Genomic DNA, 27560 nt, shown 5'->3' on the forward strand with positions numbered 1-27560 from the left:
CCAGCAGTGATGGAGTCATGCCAATGGGGCATACATTGCTTCCAGTGGTGGGAAAGCAATCATGGAGGCTTCCTCAATGGGAGAGAATGTTTGTTCCCTTACATCAGAGTTACATTGCAGTTGTATCGGTTTGGAAAGTTGGCTAGGATTGAGCCCTGAATGTTAGATAGAAGTTACATAAACTTCTCTTAATCTGGGTTGATGTTTATAGATTCTCAAATATTCCTTGAAATTCACTGATTACTTCCTTACATGTACTTCCTTAGGTATATACTTACCACCATTTTCCTGGGACATATTATCACTTTGCACTGTTTCCATTTGAGTAGTTTTGCTGAGATTTTGCCTGATTCCTTGGCATATATATGAAATTTTATTAACAGAATGATTTTGCTGCCCTATAAGTGTCAGCCAATTTAATCTTATTTCTTTACGTGTCCACTTTCAAGTCCTTGCTTGAAACTTCTCTATTTCACTAGGCGCTCCTCTTTTATGTTGCTCTTCTAACTATTCTACCTCATTTAATAAATTCTGTTTCTCATTACTTTAACTTCATTCTCAGTGAATTCATTATCCCCTGTAACCAGACTTTATATGTTTCCCATATTCTACTAACATTCATCTCTGGCAATTTATTCCTGCAGGAACAATCCTCAGTTTCTTGTTTAAGATAAATCCAGCGTTTGTTATGCATTTATATAATACCATCAATGTAAATGATGCTTTACAGGGAGTGAAAGTCAGGTCCCTGCCCTGAGGTGCTTGCCATCTAGATATTGACACAAGGAAGATGATGGGGGGAGGGGAGATGGAGGCCGGGATAAAAATGGGATAAAAAAAATCATAAAAATATATGATTGTTTCAGCTACACATACTTAAGCTTATTTTACAGTAGCGCAGTGTTTCTCAAACTGTGGGTAGGGACCCACTAGGTTGGTTGCAAGCCAATTGCAGGTGGTTCCCCATTCATTTCAATATGTATTTTATTTTTAATATATTAGATTTGATGCTATCATGGTATGTGACTGCATTTGGGGAAATGTTACAGACCTATACTTTTAACAAGTGACTATGTATATTCTTTTAACAATGATAGTAAATGGGACTTACTCCTGGGTAAGTGTGGGTAGGTTTCTAGCCTTGGATGGTCAAGAATTTTCCTGCTTGGTGATGTCACTTCCGGTCATGACATCACTTCCAGTGGGTCCTGACAGATTCTCATTCTAAAAAGTGGGTCCCGGTGCTACAAGTGTGAGAACCACTGCAGTAGAGGAAGAGGACTAAAATATGATACCCAAGTCCTTCATTGAGAACATTTTAAGAAGAGATGTGAAGGAAGTGAGCAAGGAAGCATTCAGCAGATGTTTTGGGAAGCAGTTCCAAGCATATGGGGCAGCTAGTGAAAAAGGATGATGTTGTTGAAGTAGGAGACTTTTGGATATTTCAGGGTGATGGAGCTGGAAGACTGAAGGCCACGGGCAGGAACATAGCGGGATATGAGAGCTGAGAGGTAGGGCGGGGTGAGGCCATGGAAGGCTTGGAAATGCTGGATTGAAGTTCAACTTGTGCTAGATCTGGGAGTGGACCAGAAACCAGTGAAGGAATTTCAGAAGTCTATATGCCTAATAAAGGTTTGTTGTATGTTGTATGTTGAATTTCAGAAGTGACATGACATGAGCAGTGCACTGAGGAATATGAATAACCTTTTAGCAATGGAGGCGTAGATGGGTGTAATTGACAGGAGCTGGATTCTTGCAAGGGTGTAGCAACATAATTTGATGATGATTTGAATACTGAAAATACGAGAGAGAGGAACAGTGTTTCCTGTAAGCTGTGAAGCTCAAAATCAAGCTCTGAGCAGCTTGGAGCTTGGCCTTCCCAGAAGTCTGGTGGTGACGTATAATGTCACTGAGTGTGCAGTATGCACACCGAGTGTGATGTCACCGAGTGTGCATTGCCGAGTGTGCAGAGATACCACTGCACAGCCACAGATGAAGACTGCGTAGCGATGCGAACCCCTCAGACAAAACACTGGAGAGGAGTCAAAGGTAAAACCTAGACTTTAGCCCCCCCCCATCTTTGTGTGTAAAAATCTACTGAGCTTAACACTTGGCCCATTTGAAGAAGTAGGCTGTAATTCACAAAAGCTTGCAGCGCCATAAATCTATTTGTCATCCAGCTCCCATGAGACTCATGTTGTGTTTTGAATATTTTCAGTGGCTGTGGACATAGGAAGCCTTCATAACTCACTTTCCCACCCTTGACCAGAAGAAACAGAATAAATTGTGGAAATAATATAAAATTATGTCCTTGTGGTGGTGCTGCTGGAGGAGGAAGGGGCACTACCAAGTCCTGGAAGTTAGCATCTGCTTGTCAACTGGGTAGGGCATGGAGTCTCCTTCCAGTCTAGGACTGAGTTCTGCTCTCACCCAGCACATTTTATTCTGCAGCGCCTGGTGGTCAACACTGGCAATTGGTGTTGTTGCTGGAGGGCTGGGGGAAGGAGCATCCCAGAATCTGGGAGTTTAATTTGCTTACCTTGTGTATAGAATTCTTGAGAGAGTATCACCACTGCTGATAGAACTGAGCTCTTTTAAGGAAGATTTTATGTTTACACTGTCATTTTGAATTAATTTGTCCTTTGATTCTCCTAAACTATTGTTATTTTTATATTCTGAACTCCTCGGGGACAGAGCTATTAGCATGCAGCAAAAAAAATGCTGTAAGCTGCAGTGAGCATCGACTATAGCATAGGTTATAAATTGAACGAACAGTTGTGCTTGTATGGTAGCATTTATGCAGGCACCAGAATTCCAGATTTGAGACTGCAGCATTTGTTGCCTCGCCACAGATTTTGGATATTATTTTGTGAAGTTCATAGTACATGTAGCCCTGAATGAAATACCAAAAGTTTTGAGAGATTGGGTTCTCAGTCAGCAAAGACTACATTTTCCAAAGTGTGTGTGTGTGTTGTGTGTGTGTGTTTTGTGTCTATGTATTGTTTTTCACTGCATGGAAGAAAAACCTGAGGCAGTTACTTGTCATGCCTAGAAATCTTGGCTCATATATCTTATCTATGTAAGAGGATTATCTAGAATGGAAGATGATTAATGAGAAGAGGAAAATTAAAAGAAAGATCATGCTATTTCAGGGGCAGAGTTAAAATATTGGCATTGCTATGTTTTGGTACTATAGAATTCCACTTTCAGGAAAATATACCACTGCTTAAAACACTCTGAAGTATGACTTCTGCTAGTATCTGTCAGTGGAGGGGATATGAATATTGTCTCTTATACTTCATTGCACTGAGGTACAGAACTCTGACAGTGTTTCCCATTTAATATGCCCTATGCTAAATCAGGGGTGCTGTTGTTTGCTTGCCTGAGGCTTTTTAAACAATTGAAATTATTCCAGCCTACCAGACCAAAGTGATGTGTCTTACTTCATTTGATGTAAATTTCTCATCTGAATATATTCATAGCTACACTTCAGAAAAGCAAAGGCACAAAATGAGGTGAGACTTAATGAGAGAGATGCTGAATAGCATGATGGGGGCTCCGCAAGTCTGAAAAGTCAGAAGAAGTTAACAGCTCTGGGATCTGCTGCTCAATGCAGAAGGGAGAGACTGACTGACAACAAAAGGTTGAATTCCTGGATGTTGCCTTGTGATCATGCAGAGTGTGGTTCTGGAGCCCCCTTGGCTCCAGATGTCCCTGGTTTGAGACATCCAGAATCTTAAAGTGTGGACCATCTGAAGTGGTCCCTGAGATTTGGCGAGACTGGCTGTCAGACACAGAAAGCAGACTTATTGCAAGGTGCTTTTGTATCTTGAGAATTTTGTTCATTTCAAATATTTATAGCCTGCCTGCCTGCCACAATTGTCAAGGTGGCTTACACTATATTTAAAAGATAATCTGGATTTTAGAGTATCTCGAGGGCAGAACAGTTCTAAGCTGCCAATGATGTCTCCTGAGGCTTCAGGTTCCAGATACCAGATGCAAAGGGTAAGTGGGAGAAAGAAGAAAGGTGGAAGGACAAAGATGTTGATTATCTTTTCCCAGTCCTCAGATGCTCCAGCTGCCACTCTCCTGTGTTATTTTAGGAAATTGCCCATTTGTTAAACAGTGAATGAAGGCATTGCCCATGAAAGTGGGAGAAAGCCAAAATAATCAGAATTTAGTAGACTTCTGAGCAGAGTTGGCTATCCAAAACCGAATCTTACAATATCTGTAGAATCTCATAAATCTCAGCTTAAAAAAAAAATTCTAGCATTTATAGACAAAAAGTTCAAGAAGTAGTCATTAAATTAGAAATTTGTGTGTACTGATAGGAAGCCAACTGAAAATCGCAAATGTTCATGTTCAATAGAATTCTGTGTTTTGTTTTGTTTTTGTTTTTTTGATGGGTGGGGATAATTTTATTTTTGGAAGCAACAAAAAAGGGAGCGGATGGGAAGAGGAGGGAGCAGAAAATGAAACTGCTGAGCAAAATGGAAACCCCAGCTAAACACCCTTTGTAGCTATCTTAGACTGGAATAGATGAAACATTTAAAAATTTAATTAGGTTAAATTTCCAGTTTTGGTCAAACCAGTGACCAGTTTTTGTCAACTGGTCCCACTAGGTGGGTCGCCAGCCAATATCAGGTTGGGCCCCATTCATTTCAATATTTTATTTTTAATCTATTAGACTTGATGCTACTATGGTACGTGACTGCATTTGGGAAAATGTTACAGACCTGTACTTTTAACAAGCGACTACCTATATTCTTTTAACAATGACAGTCAATGGGACTTGCGCCAGGGTAAGTGTGGGTAGGATTGCAACCTAGGATTTTAAAGAACTTTCTTGCTTGATGACGTCATTTCCGGTGGGTCCTGTCAGAATTTCATTCTAAAAACTGGGTCCCAGTGCTAAATATGTGAGAACCACTGGGTTAGACTATTGAAATCTGTGTCTAGCACTAATCAGAATTCACATGTCACTTGTAAGGCAGAGAACAGAGATAATGAAAAATTATTGCCCTCCTAAGAGTAAAACTGGGGATTTAATTTAGGGAATGACCTAGGTATAAATAAAATCAATTGAAACAAAGTTGGTAGCATTACCTAGAACAGTGGTTTAGCGCCGGGATTCACTTTTTAGAATGAAAACCTGTTGGAAACCACTGGAACTGATGTCATTAACTTTGAAGTGATGTTATGGCTGGAAGTGACATCAATTTAGGCTTCAAACCTAAGTCGTGATCTGCCAAAGGTCCCATTGCATAGTGTGCACTCATGCTGTTATTTTGCATAACTTGGAATTCAAACATTCCAGCTCAGAAGTCAAAGCAAAAGGCAGACTCGGATCCTTCTCTAACCACACAACCCTCTCCCCTTTCCAGCATCCCATCTTCCACCTGTTCAGAGCAAAGCAACACACCTCTCTCCCACTGGGAGCTTGCCCAGCCCAGCAGCTCTGTACCCTGTATTTTCAGTGGCGGCTGAGCTAGGTGCTATGTGACCCACCTGAAATTGGCTCGCGACCTATCTAGTGGGTCCCAACCCACAATTTGAGAAATGTTGACCTAGATTTTGCTAAGCATGTAATGATGCTTGAGCATATAATCGTAATTCATATATCTTGATGGCAAACTATTGGTTGTTTTCCTCTGGTTTCAGATCGCCTTCTTGCATGGCAATGTACATTATTTACTAAAATAGGCAAAGAAATACAAGTAGTTGTGTTGGCCATACGAGTATAGTACAACCATAATAGGACCAATCAAAAATACCAAAATAGTATTGACATTTTCAAGTCCCTCCTTTGAAATTTTCAAAGCAGCTCCTGATGCTTGATATTAAAACAAAGAAGTTAGGGGGAAAGAGAGAGAAAATATGCTTTTGCACAGGATGAAAACATTATTCTACTCCTATCATTTCTGAAATACAATTGAAAACATCCAAATAGTATCTGAATAAAGCTACAGTGGACATAGGCAAGCATTGTAAGCCAAAATACATATGTTCAAGCCAGGAGACATTCAGTTCATTGATAAATTCCATTGCATTTAATTAGACTTTTTCCTGGTAAGTACGCATAAGATTACAGCCCAAGTGTACCTTAAGTGGCACTTAAATATCAATATAACCCAGTTTACAATTTTTTTTAAAGCTTGGTGCTAAGCAGTGTTTAAAATATGCACAATTAGGAAAAGGCATAGCACGTACAAATTCAATGTAAATTTTTTAATTGACACAGGATTCAAAATATCCTGGCAAAGAGCATTATCAGTCTTTAGGGCAGCGCTAAGACATACTTAAATATCTCCACTAAAACCTCTTGCTGTCTCAGGAGATGAATGCATACATTATCATAAAAACACAATTGTCTTGATATAACTGCTATACAAGAATCTGGCTGTGTTCCAACATAATGCGAAACTGGCTTCTTGAACTGAACTGTTTGGTCTTTCACACTATTTCTGAATCTAAGCCTTCCCAGATACTGGGAAACTTCTGATTTGTCTAGTGCTATCAAATCAGTATCTGAAACCATGGTTTAAAACTGGTTTGCAAATAATAACTTGGGCTAACTGTGATTTCCTGAATTCAGAGGCAAATCACAATTAAATCCTTGGCTGAATAAAAAGTGTACTTCATTAATCTGGCATGGGGGTCAAATATATGCAAAGTGGAGATGGGGGAAAGGGCTTGACAACCTTTCATTCCCTTTGGCAGTACAGGAATAGAACAGCAGCAGCAAAGACAATTAGGTCAATAATATTGATGTTTTTATAGACACAAAAATGACACTGAACAGCAGGTGCTGGTCAGTTTGTTTCCCATTCCATGCGATTGAGGTACAGAATACGCCCAGCACTTTCAAGACTGTACACTGCAATTTGCTGAAAGAAAGAAGAAATTTACAAGATGGGCATGAAATGCCATAGGGTAACTGACCTAGTTCATGTTGAGTAATGTGAGTCTTATGGAACTGTACAAGACTGAAAGAAAAAAGTGTCGGATTTTTTCCACTTTCCGCTTGATCAGTTTGACCCCACTGTCCAGGTAAAGGCCAGAGCCATTGTTCTGTTTCAAGAGATTGCTATAACCATGGAGATGGGAGTAAACGTAGGAAACCGAGCTCTGACCAGATGGAAGGCAAAGGCAGATAAGCAGCTCTAAATCATAATTTACAGATCCTTCATCTGGAAGTGTTAGCTCTTATCTATTGTTAGCACAAATCTTGGTGCCTGAATCCAACCTTCCTTTAGCGGTAGGAACAGTTGTCTTGAAAAAGAGGCAGTTTTTAGAGATAGCAGAAGATGCAGTTCAGCATGTGTCCAAGGAATACTGGTTCATATAAGAAATTTCTTTATCTGCTTGCTTGTACTAAAGGGCTTGGATGTTTTGCATAGAGGCTGTTCACAAGAGTAAATCATGACCCACTGGACAGATTTTTTTTTTTTTTAATTTAAGGAGCTATAGAATTAATCTTTCCTGCAGTGGACAAACATGATACCCTCTCAGAATCTGAAGACTTCATGAACTTGGCTGTTGGGCAGAATTGCACAAGGAAAGGCGACCCTATCAATGCTTTCTATCCCAACTGTATAGGGCTTTGAAGATTTTAACAAGCACTTGGAATTGGCCTCAGAAACCAATTTGAATGTGTTTCTGTAGCTGTGTTTGCTGCGGGGATTGCTCCACGTTGGATCCACAGTTGCACTGATGTCCATCAAAACTGGAGTGGTGTGTCCTTGTGTGAACATACTGTATGGCAGAGTGGGAGACCCTTCTGTTTGCAAAGAGTTGTCTGTGGGAAAACTCTGTATAAATACCTAAGCTGTGTTCTTCTCTTGAGGGTAATGTTGAAGAGTGTTTGCTGAATAGTTGGTGCCAATCATAGTGATCCACAGGTTTCTACACAGGGGTTTCATTTTCCATAGATGTTGCAAATAGTTTATCTGGCAGGGTAAGTGCCTATATAGCAGTAGTTCCCAAACTGTGGGTCGGGACCCACTAGTGGGTTGCAATTTGAACATTGTTGGGTCCTATAGCAGCTAAGCAGAGCCCCCAGTGAAAACACAGGTGATGGAAGAATCAGATAACTAATTGCCTCAAGCCCTGAGGCTTTTCAAAAATCAGAATTGCCCTGCAAAGAGCTCCTAGTCTGCAAGCATGTGTAAATATAGGGAGATAAGTGTTGGAGCATTTTTTCCCCCTGGTTATTATTACTTGTAAATAAGTAAAAATATTATTTATTTGTAGATTTTTTTTTTCTTCTAAACCTAGGTTGATCCCGATAGAGTGTCATTTTAAAAAGTGGGTCCTGGTGTTAAAATGTTTGGGAACCACTGCTATATAGTTGTAGTTGTAGCAGGTGACTTGCCCTGTCTTCAGAGATATTTGCTGTCATTTATGAGGTTGTCCCCTTGAAGACGTGTTGGTTGATTCCTGTTGAAATGCCTGTGGAATACAAATGTGGATTTAGTCTTTATCAAGGGGCTTCCTTGTTCTATTGGCTGAGCATAAATTTTCAGGCATTTCATTTGCTTGAGCAGCTTCTGATATTTTTATGAGGGTCATCTGAGGTTCCCGCTTGCCTGCTCAGTTTGACTGGGAAACCTCTTTGTAATCTGTGTTTGCTGATTCACATGATTTTGCCAGGTGATTATCATCTCAGGTAAGCAAGTATGATATCAGTTCTTTCTCCTTCTTTTTGACTTTCTTGCTGTAAAGTCCACTGTTTGAAGTACCTACATTTCTATATGGTTTTGAAGTACTTGGTAAGCAGTAGCTTTGCTTTTTCAAAATTTTCACTGTCTCCTGTTTACTCTGTAAAGTTTTGAAAATTGATTCGCTGTTTGCAAAATGTGGTAACATTGTCTTTTGCACGGTCATCTTCTTTCTCTAAGAGAAATAAATCTTCCAATCGTCCAAGCCAATGTTCTCAACTGGGCCCCCAACGTATAGCAAAACTCACATACTAGAAGTGCAGGGAGTATTTTGAACGCATAATCACATCCCTGATGGCTATAGATTTTGAAGATCAAAAAAGTTTTCCTACTGTAGTCTTGGATCATAAAATTTCTTCCCTGAGACCTAACATTGAATCCGGGGATTAGGGTTAGGACTGAAACCTCAAGGTTGTATTTGTTAATCCTCCCTACTACTTCTGTACCAAATAGCAGTTTCTGGAAGAAAAATAACAGAAAAGGGCTCATAGGGAACAAAGTTCATTTCCAGTTAGAGGATGAACATTGTCCCATATGCTAGATTTTTGGAAAGATAACTAGTGGTATATATCATATTACAGGTCCCATCTTAAACTTGGAAGTAAGCTCATGGAGAACTTCCCTCTCCCTCTCTTATTTGAATGCTTTATATATTTGTATATGTACATTGAAGATGATGATAAAGAAAAGCGCTCCTGAGCATGTCTTCAAGATACAGCAAACAGTGGCATAGCTAATTATTGTGTTGCCCAGTGCCAAGATCAAAATGATGCCTTGGAAGTGATATCACGCCTAGGCTTTTAAAAAAGTGAAAATGGGGGGAAATCTGCCTCCCCTCCGCAGCTCGCCACCCATTTGCTCTGCCACATCCCTCCATATTCACATCCTATTGGTTCCCTGCTGTATCATAATAACACCCAATTGGCTCTTGGTACAATAAGCCTCATTGGTCAGTTTTGAGTTAAGAAATTCCAGTTTTTGTTTCATAAGGCAGTTGTGTTTTCTTTTTCTGGTTATTTGGCCATTACGTTTGATAGCATACAGATATTTCAACACGGTTTGTTTCATTGCATTCTACACTAAATTCCACATCGAATGGTGTATAACATGATGGTATTGTTCGAAAATACCAAGGTTTTTGCCATTTTGGCCACTAGTGTCAAACTTGGGTTTGTTACCCCCCTAAGCTTGTTGCTCAGTACAGTTGCTACCCCCTGCACCCTCTTAGCTTTGCCACTGACTCCAGAGTTGTAGCACGAGGAGGTGGCAATGGGGCTGAGCTTTTCAATTGGCCCTAAACTCATCTGGAAAGGAAAGGAGGGGCAGACCTCATATATGCGAGTTTTAACAGCATGCACGTCCTTTATTGTGTGGGTGTGGCTGGGTGATAAAAGTATCATCCAAGCCAACCATCTGAGAATATGCAACATCAGAGTAGAAAGTTTAGTGGGAAATCATGTGTGAAACAGGACAGTGGGGAAGGCTGCCTGCTATTTTGCAGCTTGACCTCCATATCCCAGTTTCTGAGGGCCCTAAGAGTATAAAGTAACATGAAGATTCAGTGTCAAAAGGCAACAACATAGTTTACGTCTGAGATTATGAATGAATTCATAAAGATTATGAATGATTATGAAGGTCAGAAACTTCTAGTGAGTGAATCTGCAACTGCTTCTGCTGCAGCCTCCTGGAGGTGGTCCATGCCAAAACTCTCAGCATCACCTCCTGCTTACTAGCTGTTTATTCAGTTTCCAACAGTGTCTTGCAGCAGAGGAATAAGGAAGTCGCCCCAATAGTTAAACCCTACTTTGCTTCTGTGTAGTAGGACAGTCAGCTGGGAAAATAATATTTTCAGAATAATGCATAATAATTCTAATTCTCATTCCAGAATAAAACAAAGGTTATTTAAAAGCAGTATCATGGAGCTTAAAGAAATACAGGGCCTTCCACATTATCAGTGGGGGTTCCATTCCATGAAACTCTACGGAAAAGGAAACCTGTGGATAATGAAATCTGTTGGTTTCGGGGGCCCTGCAATTCTCTGGAGCGTGTTTTGAGGTCTAGGGAGGCTGTGCGCTGCCCTCCCAGTCCTCTGAAGGCCTTTAATGTCACTTCAGGTTTTTCTGTAAAACTGTAAGTGACCTTCTAAGGCTTCCCAGAGCTGTGCTCCCCTCGCCTCCGGAGGGTCCACGTGGGTCCAACCTGTAGTTTGGGGATGCACAGAAAATGAAATCCACCGGTTCTGAATCCAAGAATACAGCAGTATATGGTTTGTATAATGCATGGTTTTGAGAAGAATGCAGTTCTGTGTGTGAGGGTGTGTGTGTGTCCTTTTATCTACATTTTTTTAAACTTGCTGTAATTGAGCAAACTATTACATTCCTGCTGCATTTGAGTTTTTCTCTGCATTCTTGTGTTCTGCATAGCATGGCAAGCTGAAAATTGATAGTCAATACTGTGTGATGATTCAACCTGCTGCAGTCTTAGAGCTGCCCTGTGAAAGAAGTAATTGTGGGGGGCCTCGGGCCTTGTGCCTGTGATGACAAAGCTGATTGAAAAGCGCCCAGAGCGCTCTGAAATTCAGACACATTGGATATATGCTGTGGGGAATTATTGGTTCACCCAGACAGAGCTAAATTGAGCAGAGATGTTTGTATTGATTTTTTGTTCCTTTTTCTCCACATGAAAAGGGTGGAGTTTTCAGAGGCTCTACACAGTTCTAAAAGTTTCTGTAGACCTGATATTTTGTTATATATATATATATTTATATAAAGTCTCCCTTGGGCGTAAGCTAATTTTAGAACAAAGTATGACTTATTGGGTGCCACAAATCCAACGATAGATAAGTTGCACTTGAGCCTGAATTGCTTGGTTTGAGAGTCAGGACAAAATGGTCCCAGCTGGACTCTTTCTTCAGAGGAAATGTTCCTTCTATTAGTCCTGTGCGATGGGATAGGACACAATGGCTCAAATCAGGCATCGCATTCTACAGTAGTTTTGTACTAACTTGGAATCCAAATCATGGTTTGAGTTCCCAAATATAAAACAGTCAATCTGTGCTTTTGAGCAGCTTGTCTGCCTTCATTTTTCAACTTTTAAGTTAAGTTTTAACTCTGTAGTACAGGGGCGTCAAACTCATTTCATACAGTGGACCAAATAGCATTCATGATGCCTGCTGAGGGCCAGAAGAGGTGTCTTAAAGCAGCAAGTGCTGTAATTAAGCAGTCATGACCAGAAATAAGCTCTCTTTTCTCACTTAGGAACTCATTAGTTGCAAATGATAGAAAATACACAAATCTTAACCATGTAGCTCATTGGAAAGAGAGACTGCAAGGATTCTAAGCTGGAAAGACCCAAAATGCCTTTAGTTAGGATTTTCAACCAGTGTGCCATGGCACATTGGTGTGCCACAGGAATTTGGGGAAGTGTCATTTATTAGTAGGGCCAATGGGGGTATGAGCCCTCCTCCAGCAGCATGGTGTGCCTTGTCAGTTGCCAAAAAAAAACTGATGGTGTGCCTTGACAATTGTAGCACCTTGTCAGTGTGCCATGAGATGAAAAAGGTTGAAAATCATTGGATTAGAGCAGCCGTTTTCAACCACTGTGCCGTGGCACGGGTGGTCCACAGGTATGCCACAGGAATTTTGGGGAAGGTCATTTATTAATAGGGCCAATGGGAGATGTGAGCCCCCACTGGCAGCATGGTGTGCCTTGTCAATTGTCAAAAACCTGGTGGTGTGCCTTGACCATTTTAGTGCCTTGTCAGTGTGCTGTGAGATGAAAAGGGTTGACAATCACTGGGTTAGAGAAAGAGTACAAACATGGAGATGAACACTGCTGAAGTAAAATTCAACTCACCAGCCTCTGCTAATGATGATAAAATCATGGAGAATGACCAGGGTTTGGAGCTGGTCTCTATGGTCTGTGTGGAATGGTCTTCATGTGGCACCAGAATGCAGTAGCAAGAAGGAGAAGGGGAGGCACCCACACAAGAACTCCAGGAGAGAGGAAAGCCTCTAAGTGCACAATCCTAACCCATTTTCCAGCACTGGCATAGCGGTGCCAATGGGACGTGTGCTGCATCCTGCAGTTGGGTGTCACTCACGGAGGCCTCCTCAAAGTAAAGGAATGTTTGTTCCCTTACCTCAGAGCTGCATTGCCCTTATGTCGGTGCTGGGAAATGGGTTAGGATTGTGGTCTAAGTCTCACAAGGTAGTTATTTGCCTGACGTGTTTTGATAATCATCAGAGTCTCTGTAGAAGAAGCCTGCTAAGTTCAGCAGAGACCCCATACTACATGGTGGTATTTGCCTATTTGACACGCGATGGCTTCCACATGGAATATGAGCTATGCAGAATCTGCTAGTGATGGCCTCTATGGGGCAATTGTAGTGCACAGCTGAGTTCTTAGATTTAATAACTTCTTTTGGCCTATCACAGCTGGGACAGACTGAACATTCAGGAGTGTGATTATTGCCTTGCGTCTGTGAGTATTCTGTCAACATTTATGTAATGAAGGTGTATAAGCCTGAAGCAAAACTACCACAATGTCATTTGGTGTTTTCTGAAACAAGACAACAACATGGCTTTCAGTGGGGGAGGGTGTGTGTGTGTGTTATTAATTGAACATAGATGTTGTTTTTGGAAGGATTTTAATTTGACAGTAGCTGTTAGGAAGTCACAGCTAAGTGAATGGCAGCTGTGTGTGTTTTATCTTCAAATTTTAACTAATAGAAATTATTTACAATGGAAGCAGTTCTCTGTCTTGGGTACAGTCACAACTGTCTTGAATCATGGAATTTCTGACATTAAATCTTGAGTGATTGATTATACATTTATTGTAACAATTGAAATACATGTACCACCTTTTCCTTTTTATTAAAATACTCACCAACGCTTCATATGTCAGTTTTTTTGCAATGATCTCACCTAGGTATCATAAGTCCTCCTGGTTGACATTTCTCCTGGTGTCACCTGTGTTTTGGTAATACTGCAAGACAAATATCTGTACAAACTTTCTCAGTGGTCTCATGTAGTTTTTAAACAACGGGGGGGGGGGGAGGAAACAACAAAATCTTTTTTTTTTTAATTAAAAAACATAACACACCAAACACAAAACAAAACATTAAAGACATACACATATTTAGGAGTGCAGGATATTATATGTCACTTTTACTAATAAGGGAATGACAAAATCTTTTGGGACTCCAAAGGCCAATGGGTCTAGCAGTAGTCCCCTGGGGACACCATCTGGATTCTCCCCTCCAGGTAGAATCTTGCTCAGTTCCAGAAACTGCCTCTCTTCCCTGGTTTACAGAGGTGATCCAAAAGGTTGCCATGGTCAATAGTATCAATGGTCAATAGTACCATGGTCAATAGTGCTGCTCAGGGTCTAAGAGAATCCACAGGGATGCACTTCTTCTGTTTAGGTTGTTTACCAGAGTGACTCAGAGCGCACAGATATTATTTGCTCGTTTGTTTGTTTGTTTATACCCTGCCTTTCCAAATGCTCAAGGTGGTTTACAAAACTTTAATACATAAAACTTAGCATAAAATGATAAAAAGCAGTTAAAATCCAGATCATTTTAAAACCAGCACAGCAGCAGTATAATAATTCTAAAAACCCACAGGTGGTGACAGGTGAAAAAAAAACCTATACACAACCAACTAAAAACACATGAATGCACAATAAAAAATGGGTTACATCAGTGGTTCCCACACATTCAGCACCATGACCCACTTTTTAGAATGAGACTCTGTCAGGACCCACCAGAAGTGGTGTCATGACTGGAAGTGACATCATCAAGCAGGAAAATTCTTAGCAATCCTACGGCAGCACTATTACCCTGCACATGCCCGATCTTGTCTGATCTCGGAAGCTAAGCAGGGTTAGGCCTGGTTAGTACTTGGAAGGGAGACCGCCTGGGAATACCAGGTGCTGTAGGCTTATACCATAGTCTTTCGAGACTGAAGGTTGCCAACCATGTACTCACACTTACCCAGGAGTAAGTCCCATTCATTATCATTGTTAAAAGAACGTACATAGTCGCTTGTTAAAAGTACAGGTCTGTAACATTTCCCCAATGCAGTCACATACCATGGTAGCATCAAGTCTAATAGATTAAAACTAAAATATTGAAATGAATGGGGACCCACCTGAACTTGGCTTGCGACCCACCTTGTGGCTGCCAACCTACAGTTTGAGAAACTCTGGGCTACATAAAAGACAACCAGGAGTGTTCCACCCTTACCCACCCCCAAAAGCTAATGTAAATAAAAATATTTTTAGGCCTTGCTGGAAACTTTCTGTTGAAGGCAGAAGGTACTGAAGGCACATATTGAAGATATGTGCTGGCTCAGGGAGGCCAAATCCAGGCCCTATGGTGCCAGCCAAAGGCACTGCATGGGTGGTTGGAGAGGGTGGTGGAAGGGCAAGACTGGCGTTTTGGGGCTGGAGGAGGGCGGTCTTGTTGGCAGACTGGGTTTGGGAGGGGGTGGGACCAGCCTGGATGATTTAGGGCACAATCCTAACCCCTTATGTCAGTGCTTTCTAGCACTGACGTAAGGGCAATGCAGCTCTGAGGTAAGGGAACAAACATTCCCTTACTTTGAGGAGGCCTTCCTGAGTGACACCAAACTGCAGGATGCAGCACAGGTCCCATTGGCACAGCTATTCCAGTGCTGGAAAGCACTGACATAAGGGGTTAGGATTGCGCCCTTAGGCAGATCCTAACCCCATCCCAACCAAACTGGTGTTATAGCAGGCTGCTCGATTCTGCGCCAGCGAAATAGCTGGCACAGATCCAAGTAGCTCCATAGGTGTGACTGGTGTGTGACATGGGGGAAGTGGATAAATATCCCCTTACTCTGATTTGCTCAGCAACCACCTCCTATCCTGTGCTGGATACAGTGCAGTCCAGTTGACCTGCCTGTTTCAGCGGAGGATGGGACTGACTGCCCAACAATTTCAGTTTTGAAACTGGGCTGAAATCCAGATTGAAGAGTGTCCGAATAATCTGTTTGAGCTGAAATAACCTTCCCCCAAAGGAGAGATTACAACTGACCAACAATAGTCAAAGGAATCAAGAGAGGTTTTACCACCTCTTTCAAAACAACAGACACCCTACCATTTTTCCATTTATAATTATTCCCGCCCTTAGGGCGGTCTCCCCTTTTACCACCCAAGGTGGAGGGCGCAGGTAGATGATTTCACACTTTCAAGAATCTTGCCCACATTCTCAGGCTCCACAAGCTGTAACTATGACAGGAACTTCAAATGCATACTTCAAATAGATCACAGATTCAAAATATGTTGAATACCCATACAAATCCAATTTCTGGAATTTAAGGCCTTAGAATTTATCCTGAGCTGTCAGTTTAGCATTAGTCTCTGTGGATATGCATTGCCCTTAAATCTTTTGCGAAGTCACTTGGGAAAGGTGCCATGCATAAAAATACTCACCTTTTGGATGAGTGTTTTGCAGAGGTAACTGAGAGTACAAAGACTATTAAAGCAATCAAAGTGTAATATTTCAAGCAACACATCAGTCTTAACTATCTTCTGTAGGCAGGAGATGATATGTTGGTCTTTTAAAAAATTCTTAATGTATAATCAGTACTACGACATTTTTATTAAGATTATAAAAGGACTATAATTTAATCTTTTACAATAAGATTTTATATAAGAATATAAGATTTTATTAAGATTGAAAAAAGATTATAATTTGTGTTCTAGTATACTAAATATGTTACCCATTTCTCTGCTGTTAAGGCTGCTAATTAAGTGGCAAATATATGCCATTTCAGCAATGCCCTGTGCTTTGATCGCCCTTAATTGTAGGCAGGACTACAAGATTTTCAATGGTGTGTGTGTGTGTGTGTGTTTGCCACTAAGGATAGATTCGCTACCGTTTGTGGGATGTAAGTAATTATCCTTCATTTCATTCAACAAAATAATTAAAGAATCCATGCTAATGATACTTCCTCAGATTTGAGAAACAACTTGTTAGAATCTGAGTCCAATGGATTTGAACATAATTGCATGATTGCCAGGGGTGGAAAAGTCAGCATTCTGTGATTGTCTTGGAGGGAGGGAGAAAGGGTAAAATGGAATCTCATAGCAACTGTTACCCTGCACATGCCCAATCTCATCTGATCTTGGAAGCTAAGCAGGGTCAGGCCTGGCTAGTACTTGGATGGGAGACCGCTTGGGAATGCCAGGTGCTGTAGCCTTATACCATAGTCTTTCGAGACTGAAGGTTGCCAACCATGCCAACCACCAGCTGAATGTTCTATAGGAACTATCATCTTACATTCTTTAGGAGAAACACTGGTCAAAATTATTCATTTTTCAATATGTTATGGCCTAATTATAGAGCTACAGGAGCAGTTCCATAGTTGCTTGACTTTTACCAGCATTCTGTCATTAAATAGATGAATATCCTTCACTGAATGTTTTTAGTGCAGAAATTGGACCAAAAGGTTTTTGAAAAGCTTAATTTTGGGGGCCTGTTTGTATTGCTTAGCAACCTGGATCAGTTGCACTGTTGGAGCCAATGGCTTTTGCTTTTACTCACCTTTTTCCTAGTAAAAAATCCTAAATCATGTGTAGTGATCCACAAACTGCCTCTTAACAAATTCACAGAAGGGAGGGAGGGAGGGGGAAAACCCCCCCACAAGCATCATTCTAAAATTATTTCAACTCAGCCCTTGATATATTATTTTACATGCTATATCTTCTCTCTCCCACACACCCACCCACCCCCTGTGTGTGTGTGTGTGTGTGTGTGTGTGTGTGTGTGTGTGTGTGTGTGTGTTTGGCAGTATCATCAATGCTAGGAAAATGAAAGAACCGTCTCTTTTTCTGAGAAACAACCATGAGATCCAGTCATTCTCTTCACAGTAATTTCACACCCTAACTTAACAAGAATAATTGTTTTTGGCATTGATCCTGTGGTTTTTCTGGTGGAATTTCTGACACTTGCCTGAGAATAAGAATAGGTTCATAGCAGCATTCCCAGTCTAAGGAATCCATGTCAGTGCACAGACCCCTCTAGCAACTGCGCAGCATTATGGCTTGTCACAATGCTGCTTCCACATGTTCAACAATGACATCATCATATCATTGCCAGACTTTTGGGTGGATAAGCTCCACACTGCATGAAGCTTGGCAGACAGGTGCTCATCCGCACAGAGTAGTGGTTTTCAACAAATGTGACGTGTGCCATGAATGGTCTGCAGGTGTGGAAATTTGGGAGAGGGTCATTTATTAGTAGGGCCACTGGGGGATGTGAGCCTCCCACCAGCAGCATAGTGTGCTTTGTCAGTTGTCAAAAAGCTGATGGTGTGCCCTGAAAATTTTAGCACATTGTCTGTGTGCTGTGGGATGAAAAAGGTTGAAAATTGCTGCCTTAGAGGGAATACAGGTTCAGCGTTCTACAAATGTACTCCCTACAACACATTTTGAGACTCATTGAGACAAAGCATGCTTTGGAGACCCAATAACTACTTTTCCTAAGAGAATGTTGTCAGAAAACTGACTCTCAGGGCCAGATCAAACATGCAGCTATTCATGCATCCATGAATCACATCCATGGATTTCAACTCATCTGAGATTTGCAACCAGTGCATTCCAAGGCTTTCCTCTTGGCACAAGTCTTGCCTGTCATTCATCCCTCTGCAGACTTTTCTGGATCTGCAGAAGTCACCATAGCACCTGCGCACTGTAAAGGGGTGGGAGTGCCCTCTGTGAGGCTTTGCTCTTCTCAGAGCTGGAAAATTCTTGCTTCAGGATGTAATACACTATGGTTCATCGTCACAACCTTAACAGGATAATTCTTTCCCCGCACTTTTTTCCTCATGTTTTCTGCAGTTCTGTTGAACCCAGGAAGCGTTTGGGAAATGGGCTCCCCTTCCTAGTACAACATGCTTCCCATCGTTCCCCAACCCCTGTAGTAGTGGACCCAGGGCTGGAATCTTTATTTCTACAGTGCACTTTGGGCATTTGGTTAAGAATTTTTGTTCATTAGGGGAGTTCCCCTATTGCAAGCGTTTTTTAAAGACTGACTTGTGTTTTCATAGGTGTCTGCTTGCCTCCAGTCTTCATTTGAAGCATAGTTAGAGATACTCCAGGCATGGTACGTTTTGGACATGGGGCTGTCCTTCGTCTTCCATCTTGGTCTCCCTCTTACTCCCACTTTTATCTCTTCTTCAGAACCCCGAAGCCTCAGTTATCTCCTGGAGTTATAGGTCGTTTTTCTCTGAATGCCAGATACAAGGGAGTGGCAAACGAAGACAGCTGTCTTGTTGTCTTTGGTGCTCCCTGAGGCATCTGGTGGACCACTGTGAAGTACAGGAGGCTGGACTAGGTGGGCCCTTGGCCAGATCCAGCAGGGCTTTTCTTAGGTTCTTCTTTCAGTCTAATGCCTACATATTTTTTCTTTGGAATATGTAAAAATAACAAGTGGGAAACCCTGGCCTCTGAGCGGCCCGCTTGGAGGCAGGCTGTGCAACATGGCCTTTCCCAGTTTGAAGAGACACTTGGCCAACAGTCTGAGGCTAAGAGGCAAAGAAGGAAGGCCCATAGCCAGGGAGACAGACCAGGGACAGACTGCACTTGCTCCCAGTGTGGAAGGAATTGTCACTCCCGAATCGGCCTTTTTAGCCACACTAGACGCTGTGCCAGAACCACCTTTCAGAGCGCGATACCATAGTCTTTCGAGACTGAAGGTTGCCAACTACTAACTACTATGTAAAAATAAGAATCCTCAGAGGAGTCCACACTTTGTGTTTCTGCGTGAATTATTCTGCTTGGTGTGATCTTCCAGATTGGAAGAGGCAAACCCAGCGCAATGATTAATGCCACAGGCACCTGCCTTGGAGGAAACATAAGCCTCTGCATCTTGTCATTGAGAATGATTGAATGATCTAATCTTATCCCATGCAGAGATGTGGCGGAACTACCTGACCATAACAGATGCTGATTGGAGGGATGAAGGATAGAGCAGTGAATCATGTAGAAATCCAGTGGGCAGTCTCATCTGTAGGAGTGTGCAGGGGCCTTTATTTGTTTCTTATGAAGTTTCCTCATGGCATATTAGAGTGCCTCAGCACCTAGCTTGAGAATTACAAAATGAATCTGCACTTATAGCCAGCAAAGAAAGGAAGGAGGGAAATGCCTCTGGAGCATGTTCTGCCATGCTGGCTTGCAAGAGGTGGATCTTTGTCCAGGCAGTAAACCTCAGTGTCTGGGCTGCACAGCTTACAAGACTCCTCTACTCCTGCATTCTTGAATTTATCTTCATGACCCTTCTGTGAGTGGGCAGCCCAGTCCTATGCTCCCCAGCACCCAGGGCTGCAGCGGCACTGAAATGGTGACCACTGCATTCAGTGGGGCCAAGGAAGCAGCTGCAGGTCTCCATGGGGTAAAGGAACAAATGTTCCCTTATCCCGTGTGGTGGCCAAGTGGCCCCAATGGGTCTCCTTGTCCCCCCCCCCGCTATTAAGCCGGCACAGAATCAAGGACAAACTTGTCTGGTTTCCAGGGCCAGAAGGGGGGGTCAGGATATGGCAGCAAAGCCCTCCCACCCCACTCCCTCCCACTGCCCCAGACCACCTTCCCCCCTGCCTTGACATACTGTTCCACCACCTGGAGCTCTGGGCGGTGTGAAATGAGCTTCTGGCTCGCACTGAGCCACTGGCTCACACTGAGCCGGCGCCCCACACTGAGCAGTAGTGAGTGTCACAAGTGTGCCTTACGGCATGTTTGTGACACTCAGCACTGGCAGAGGGCTGAAGCTGACTCAATAGGATCAAGCTGTAAATTATGCTGAAAGACTGAGACTGGCCCAAGTTCACCCAGTGAACTCCATGTATGAGGGGATGCTCAACCATCAGAAACCCAAACAAAACTCACATGTAGAAGCTAGCCTGTACCAGAGAAGGCAGAGCTAGTACTCTTCTCCCTGACTTGGTAGGTTTAGTGCAGTTTGAAATGTTACAGTTCATACGTTGAGGTTTACCATTAATAGAACTGAGGTACTTGCATAATCATGGCAGATAAGGTTAAGTTCTGCCACAGAAAGAGTTTTCTAGGGCCCCTATGGTCTGAGTGGGAACGTCTTCTATCCCATACAGCAGTATTAAGTCACAAACCATGGAGTCTTCTATTCGTACCCAGTACACAGGGCATTGAGATGACATCTGGCTACACCTGTCTGGTGTGCTGAGACTGGAAGATGAAGCCAGGAAGAAATGTTTATTATGACTTATCACTGCCTCTGACTGAAGCTGCTAGTTTGACTAAAGTAAGCATTACTCTGTAGAATGAGAACTTATAAGAGAAATACTGGGTTTCCACACCCGTGTTTACTTTGTCGCTAATGCAAAATGCGTTTGGGAGGCATTTGCAGAGAGACTCATTGGGCTGAATCTTTTCCCCATACACTCTTTTGAAAATGTGCTACCTCAATGCTACTATGACGATGATGATTATTTTACATTCCAGCATCACTTATGAAAAATAAACAGGTTCTTCTTAAAATAGGTACAGTAGCATTTCTAGTTTTTGTTCTGCCTTCTGTTTAGATTGTGGGTTTTTTCCGGAAATGTTTTCCAAACATTTCTGTTGATTCCAAGATTTACCTTAATTATTCAGTGGCTGCTGTCACTGAGCTCCACGAGCTGTCAGCCTCACTGTAGCAAATGGCAATATCTGGGCAAAGCACAGCAACAACTGTCACTTTCTAGAGGTATCTCTGAAGGAAGCAAAATAAGCTCATGTCAGAGGTTTTGTGCTCGCGGAGGCTTTTTAATGGTGCCCCTGGCAAGCATCAGGCTCCAAAAGGAAATGAATAAGAAGAGTCAGCAAGGGAGAAGATTCACCTCAAGGCGCTTAGCAACAAGCTAGGACCAGGGCAGCAGCTGTCTCTACTAGTCAAGATTGAAAAGCGGGAAACGGGAAACTTAGCTTAGGATTCATAGCTGCTGACTACAGGCTCTTCCGGTTAAGCTGATGACGATTGGCCAGCACACTGATAAAGCTTAGTGTTATGCAAGGCTAATGTAATACGTTAGTCATCTTGCATAGCTGCCCTGCTCAAATACCTACCTATGAACATACATGAAAGGTTTTGAACATAGAAATGGCCTTGCTGAATCTTACCAGTGGTCCATCTAGACCAGAATTCTCTCTCCCTGCATCAGCAAATGTCTCTGGATTCTCAGAAACAGGAAGTGATTATTATGATTGAGAATACTGATACATCACTTTTCAACAAGTGGTTTACATAGTAAAATAGATCAAATGGTTCCTTATTCCCAGAGGGTTCACAATCTTAAAAAAAAAACAATTCAAAAGAGACACTAGCAACTGCCAACGAAAAAGACGCTATGCTGGGGTGAAGAGGACACTACAGGGGTGCATCACTGTACAATGGAGATTCTCCCATCATCGTTGTTAATGCAATTACATCGTTAAGCAAACATTCAGCCCAATCTAGTGCCTTTGGGCACAATCCTAACCCCTTACTGACAAAAGGGCAATGAAGCTCCAAAGTAAGGGAACAAATATTCCCTTACTTTGAGGAGGCCTCCCTGACACCCAACTGCAAGATGCAGCACACATCCCATTGGTACTGCTGTGCCAATGCTGGAAATTACTGATTTAAGGGGTTAGGATTGCACCCTTTGTTGTATAAACAGACACTCCTTGCCAGATACTTGCTGGTTGCACAGGCTACCGAAGACCAATTGCTTCTTTGCTTTAGAGCCTCTTTGCTTTAGAGTGTTGAGTGTAAAAAGACACTCTGCTGCAGGTTATGGGATACCTGACTGCCTCATTAAGAGCCTCTTTGTTGTGCTTTGCCCACTATATTTGCAGTCCCATTTTTAGGCGGAATGTCTTTAAGCGACATACACCTGTATAAGAGCACATTAATTCAAAAGGTGCATTTACCTAGTTAGCAGGAGATGAAGGTAATCACTGCTCTATTACTTTTCTTCAATATCTCGCATTTGGTTGCTCTGAGCATGGAGACGTATAAGGGGGGTCATCATTCTTGGGGAGCTTCTTGGTGTTCTAAGAAGGATGGGTTGATTTTAAAGTATTTATGTCCTCCTTTACATAGCAAAGTGGATAGTGTCTGCAAATGAAGATGGTGTGTTGCAGAAGTCGAAAGTAAATAGTATGTACAGGGCAAGATGCTGGAAATGTCTGAAAATTTAGTCAGGGTAGGGCATCAAGGGAGACAGGTAGAGGTGGGCAAGTAAGGCAAGGCTGCTTTGCTACTATATCTTGCTCAGGGTGCCCTAGAGGTAAGGATTTTATAGAGGCAAAGGGTGAGCTGACCACAATCAGGTGGAGTCAGCTGACAGTGCTCAATCTATCATCATGACCCAGAAGGTGCCCTTAGTCAAAAAGGTTTTAATTTCTCTGGGTTGCTGAAAGGTAAGGCACAGGTGTCATGCCATCCAAAACATCAGAAGCTTCTAACTGAACTATAACCTTCTAGCGAGGTAAAATTATACAGCTCTTACAGATCCATGACCCAGAACCTCTCAGATCTACGACCAAAGATTTGACTGTGGTTTCTACATGAGAAATATGTGCCCAAAGACTGGAGTAACTCTCACAAATGTGCAGGAATCTGCTGCTGGGGGACAAACCAAGTTGCTTAAAAAATGGCTTTGCAACCTCAGTACAATTCAAAGAGCCAGCATGTTGGGTATCACATGGTCAAGGAAATCCGTGTTGTCATCGCCAAACCTTTTAGCAGAACAAAACTGCAAATATAAGAAAAAAACATCAAGATGTCCACCATAGGAAACATTGATTTGGCTTGGCTTTCTTCCTAGTAAAAGCTTTTTCAGTAGCAGCTTTTCTTTGCATGCATTTTATTATTCATGGAGGAGAAATATACATCTAGCAGGTACATTCTGTTTTGAAAACACATTTACTTTTTAAGAAATTCAGACACCATGTACATAAGAACATAAGAACAGCCCCACTGGATCAGGCCATAGGCCCATCTAGTCCAGCTTCCTGTATCTCACAGCGGCCCACCAAATGCCCCAGGGAGCACACCAGATAACAAGAGACCTCATCCTGGTGCCCTCCCTTGCATCTGGCATTCTGACATAACCAATTTCTAAAATCAGGAGGTTGCGCATACACATCATGGCTTGTACCCCATAATGGATTTTTCCTCCAGAAACTTGTCCAATCCCCTTTTAAAGGCGTCTAGGCTAGACGCCAGCACCACATCCTGTGGCAAGGAGTTCCACAGACTGACCACACGCTGAGTAAAGAAATATTTTCTTTTGTCTGTCCTAACCCGCCCAACACTCAATTTTAGTGGATGTCCCCTGGTTCTGGTATTATGTGAGAGTGTAAAGAGCATCTCCCTATCCACTCTGTCCATCCCCTGCATAATTTTGTATGTCTCAATCATGTCCCCCCTCAGGCGTCTCTTTTCTAGGCTGAAGAGGCCCAAACGCCATAGCCTTTTCTCATAAGGAAGGTGCCCCAGCCCCGTAATCATCTTAGTCGCTCTCTTTTGCACCTTTTCCATTCCCACTATGTCTTTTTTGAGATGCGGCGACCAGAACTGGACACAATACTCCACAATACTCCACAATCCATGTAATGAATGTTCCAGTATCCCTGAATATGAAAAAGACCTTTGTGATGCACAAATTATATATAAGGAGTTTGAGAGAAACCATGTCATGCTAAACTAATATTCCCTTCTGAGCTCTCCCAGTCATAATCAGATTCTGGCTCACTATTGGAACCGGAGGCATTGTCAGATCTTGAATTAGAATTCAGATCAATATATTTAGCGGTAGAACTCCTGTATGCAGTGATATCATCAAAACTCTCGGGAAGAAGGATAGTTGGTTGATATCTTCCATCAAAAGAATCCTTCCGTGAGCTGTTGGCAAAGGCAGAGAGCATCAGCCTGACCATAACAGAGTAGGACAGTAGCCTGTTAGTTCATCTGATTCACCTTCAAGTCATAACTGTCACAGTCATAGAGCTAATCTCTGTGGGTTCCTTCTTCATTTTTCTCCCCCTTCACTGCACCTGCTTCGGCTAGCATGAAACTAATTTTGTCTCAATAGACATATCTGATAGTGAACTATGTCTTGTCCGATGCACGCAGTGTGTCAGTGGTTAATTAGGTTGAGATTGAATAAAATAAGTTGAATTAGGTATTGTATTTTCTTTTCTTTTTTTTAACCCTACTGTATATTTTATATATATATTAATCTATAAATTGTAAGCCGCCTTGGGCATCTGCTTTCAAAAGAGGAAAGGTGCGGTATAAATCTTTTAAATAAGTAAATAAATAAATTCTGTCCAGTACTTAACAGCTTTCGGTAAATTTTTCTGGTGTCACTATCAAATACTGAATTGTTGCCATATCGTCCCATCAAAAGCCAGAAATCAAATCTGCTGCCATGTGAATGTGAAGTATGAAGAAAAGTACCTTGCCATTAAAAAATCCTCCTTTCATTTGATGCTGTCTTTTTCAATTATTCTATTTTTTACTATACATACATACGCTGCAAGAACAACTTCAGTGTCTTCTGCATCACAGGCAATAGCATCCTTTTGTCTACCTTTTCTCATCTGTAAGTAGAAGCTAAGCAGGGTCAGGCCTGGTTAGTACTTGAATGGGAGACCGCCTCGGAAGACCAGGTGCTATAGGCTTATACCATAGTCTTTCGAGACTGAAGGTTGCCAACCAACTGGTCCAAGTAGATGCACAGAAGTATTGTGTCTGCTTCTCTGCATGGAGTCCCTGGAGCTGATTGATCTGCATGTGCTCATTTGTAAATGAAAGATCCCAACAACTCTTTCACACAGAAACTGGATGTGTGGCTACTGCTTTGCATATCTCCTGAAATTGTCTTTGCTGGCTATGAATGTTGTCGCTTGCTACAAGCCGGCACCATCTCCTCACTTGGTGTAGATATTTCTTGTTTCCACCGTACATGGTGATCCTTTTGTTGTACATGCTCTCCTATATCAATGTTTTGCCATCTGCGACGCTTATGTCAGTGTCATATGGGTCATTAACAAAGATAATCTCAGGTGCTTTGGGGGAATTAAAAAAAAATGACTGCTCTCTCTTGGGGCATAATCTGTCCAGGTACAGTTGGTACCACTGATTTTTCTCTCATCTTTCAGCAGATGGTGTGGCAAACCTCCAGATGAAACTATTGTCCACCAAAAGCAATGTGACCGCTGAACATCTTTAATTGGTTCCAGATTCAAAACTCTTAGTAACTTTTTGCATGTTCTCAGTGGTCCCGGTTGTATTAACAGAGAGACATTCTTCAGGCACATAATCCTCCATATCTTGCAATAGGTTGCTTTGTATTTTGGTATTCCTTTGTTTTCCATTTTGGCAGTCCTTGTTACAGAATGGTAACCTACACCACTTTCAAATGTGGTTTCCTGAATGTGCATTGTGAGTAGTATCAACAAACAATTTTTACATCTAAAACCTCCATCTAAACAACACTTTGAGAAGAGATGCATAATGGTGGTGTGCTGTTTCAAAATCTGAGAGGCTCAGACTGAGGGAAACTGTGGCTATCACGCGGCTTCCAGTTTCACAGAAGAAACCGGAAATCGCACTACAGGCACAATTGCCCTCAGTCTGAGCCTAACAGAGGCAGTGCTCAGATGTGTGCTACCTCTGGGAGGCTCAGGCAACCCTTCGGAGGCAAGCGGAGCAGATCTCCCCTCGCATTTGGGGGGAATGAGCCCCCAACGACCAACGATCTGTCTTCAGATTTAAGACTGAATTCATCTCACTTTCATCAGTTCTTGCTTTCTTCCCACATTCTCTTCTCATGCTCCTTAGTGATCAGGTCCCTTCTTCATCCTTTCAGGGTTTATTTGTATTCATTGTCCTGCATAACTGGGCTTCGTATTCAGTTGTATCTGCAGGGCACAAAGTGCGACAAAGTGAGATCCAAAACATTGTAAATCCTCCAGCCTGGTGCTTCAGCGAGTAGTTTGCAAATGGAAAAAGAAATAGAACTGGAGATCTGCATGATAAAACTAATATAGTCACTAAAATGTCAAATTTTATATAGCTGTTCCTAATACTTCTTTTATACCAGCTACCACTATATACAATAAAGCTGTAAAAGGTCTGTTAAAATTCCTTATGCAAAGTCACAAGAGACCTATAATATAAAAATATTTCATATTCCAGAACTTGTTAAACTGTACTGTAGCCCACTCAACTAGCTTGCATATTCTTTGTGCTTTATTCTATCATGGTGATGAAATGAGAGGCCAAAAGCCTGATTCTGCATTCTGATGCAGCTCAAGCAAAGCCTTTTGGCCTTCCATTTCATTGCAGCCATATGGGATGCAAGAGGGGTGAAGCACTGAGAGTTGTTGTTGTTAAGAATATTGCTATTAAGAATACTTATGTTCCGAGCTGTTTACATAGGGAACAATTTATTGATTTATTTTACTATCCCCAAAGGGTTCACAATAAAAAAAAAATACAGAAGCGACGCCAGCAACTGCATCTGGTAAAGGTGCCATGCTGGGGTGAAGTGGGACAATTGCTCTCCCCCTGCTAAATGTGACACCACTTTGATAGGTGCCTCTTTGCCCAGTTAGCAGGGGTTAGTGGATAACCTTCTTGCTTTTTGATTGTTCACGTGTCGCATGTTCCAGTGTTTCTACATTACATACTACTGGCATCGCTGCCATATTTCACAGCAATATCTCTCTGTGTATACCTATGTGTTATACTTGTCTAAATGTAACAGAATACGTTATTGCACTTTGATTCCTTGTCACTCGCCTGTG

The 27560-nt window shown here is 42.0% G+C and overlaps 1 protein-coding gene and 2 pseudogenes across 4 annotated transcripts in view; all 3 read left to right on the plus strand.

Annotated features, from left to right (window-relative positions):
* Positions 1-27560, plus strand: part of ADGRL3 (adhesion G protein-coupled receptor L3) — a 675925-nt gene that overhangs the window by 86302 nt on the left and 562063 nt on the right. The window lies entirely within an intron of this gene.
* Positions 14542-14663, plus strand: LOC136643052 (5S ribosomal RNA; annotated as a pseudogene).
* On the plus strand, positions 16835-16948 carry LOC136642342 (5S ribosomal RNA; annotated as a pseudogene).

This window comes from Tiliqua scincoides, chromosome 2 (assembly GCF_035046505.1).
Source record: "Tiliqua scincoides isolate rTilSci1 chromosome 2, rTilSci1.hap2, whole genome shotgun sequence".
Classification (NCBI taxonomy): domain Eukaryota; kingdom Metazoa; phylum Chordata; class Lepidosauria; order Squamata; family Scincidae; genus Tiliqua; species Tiliqua scincoides.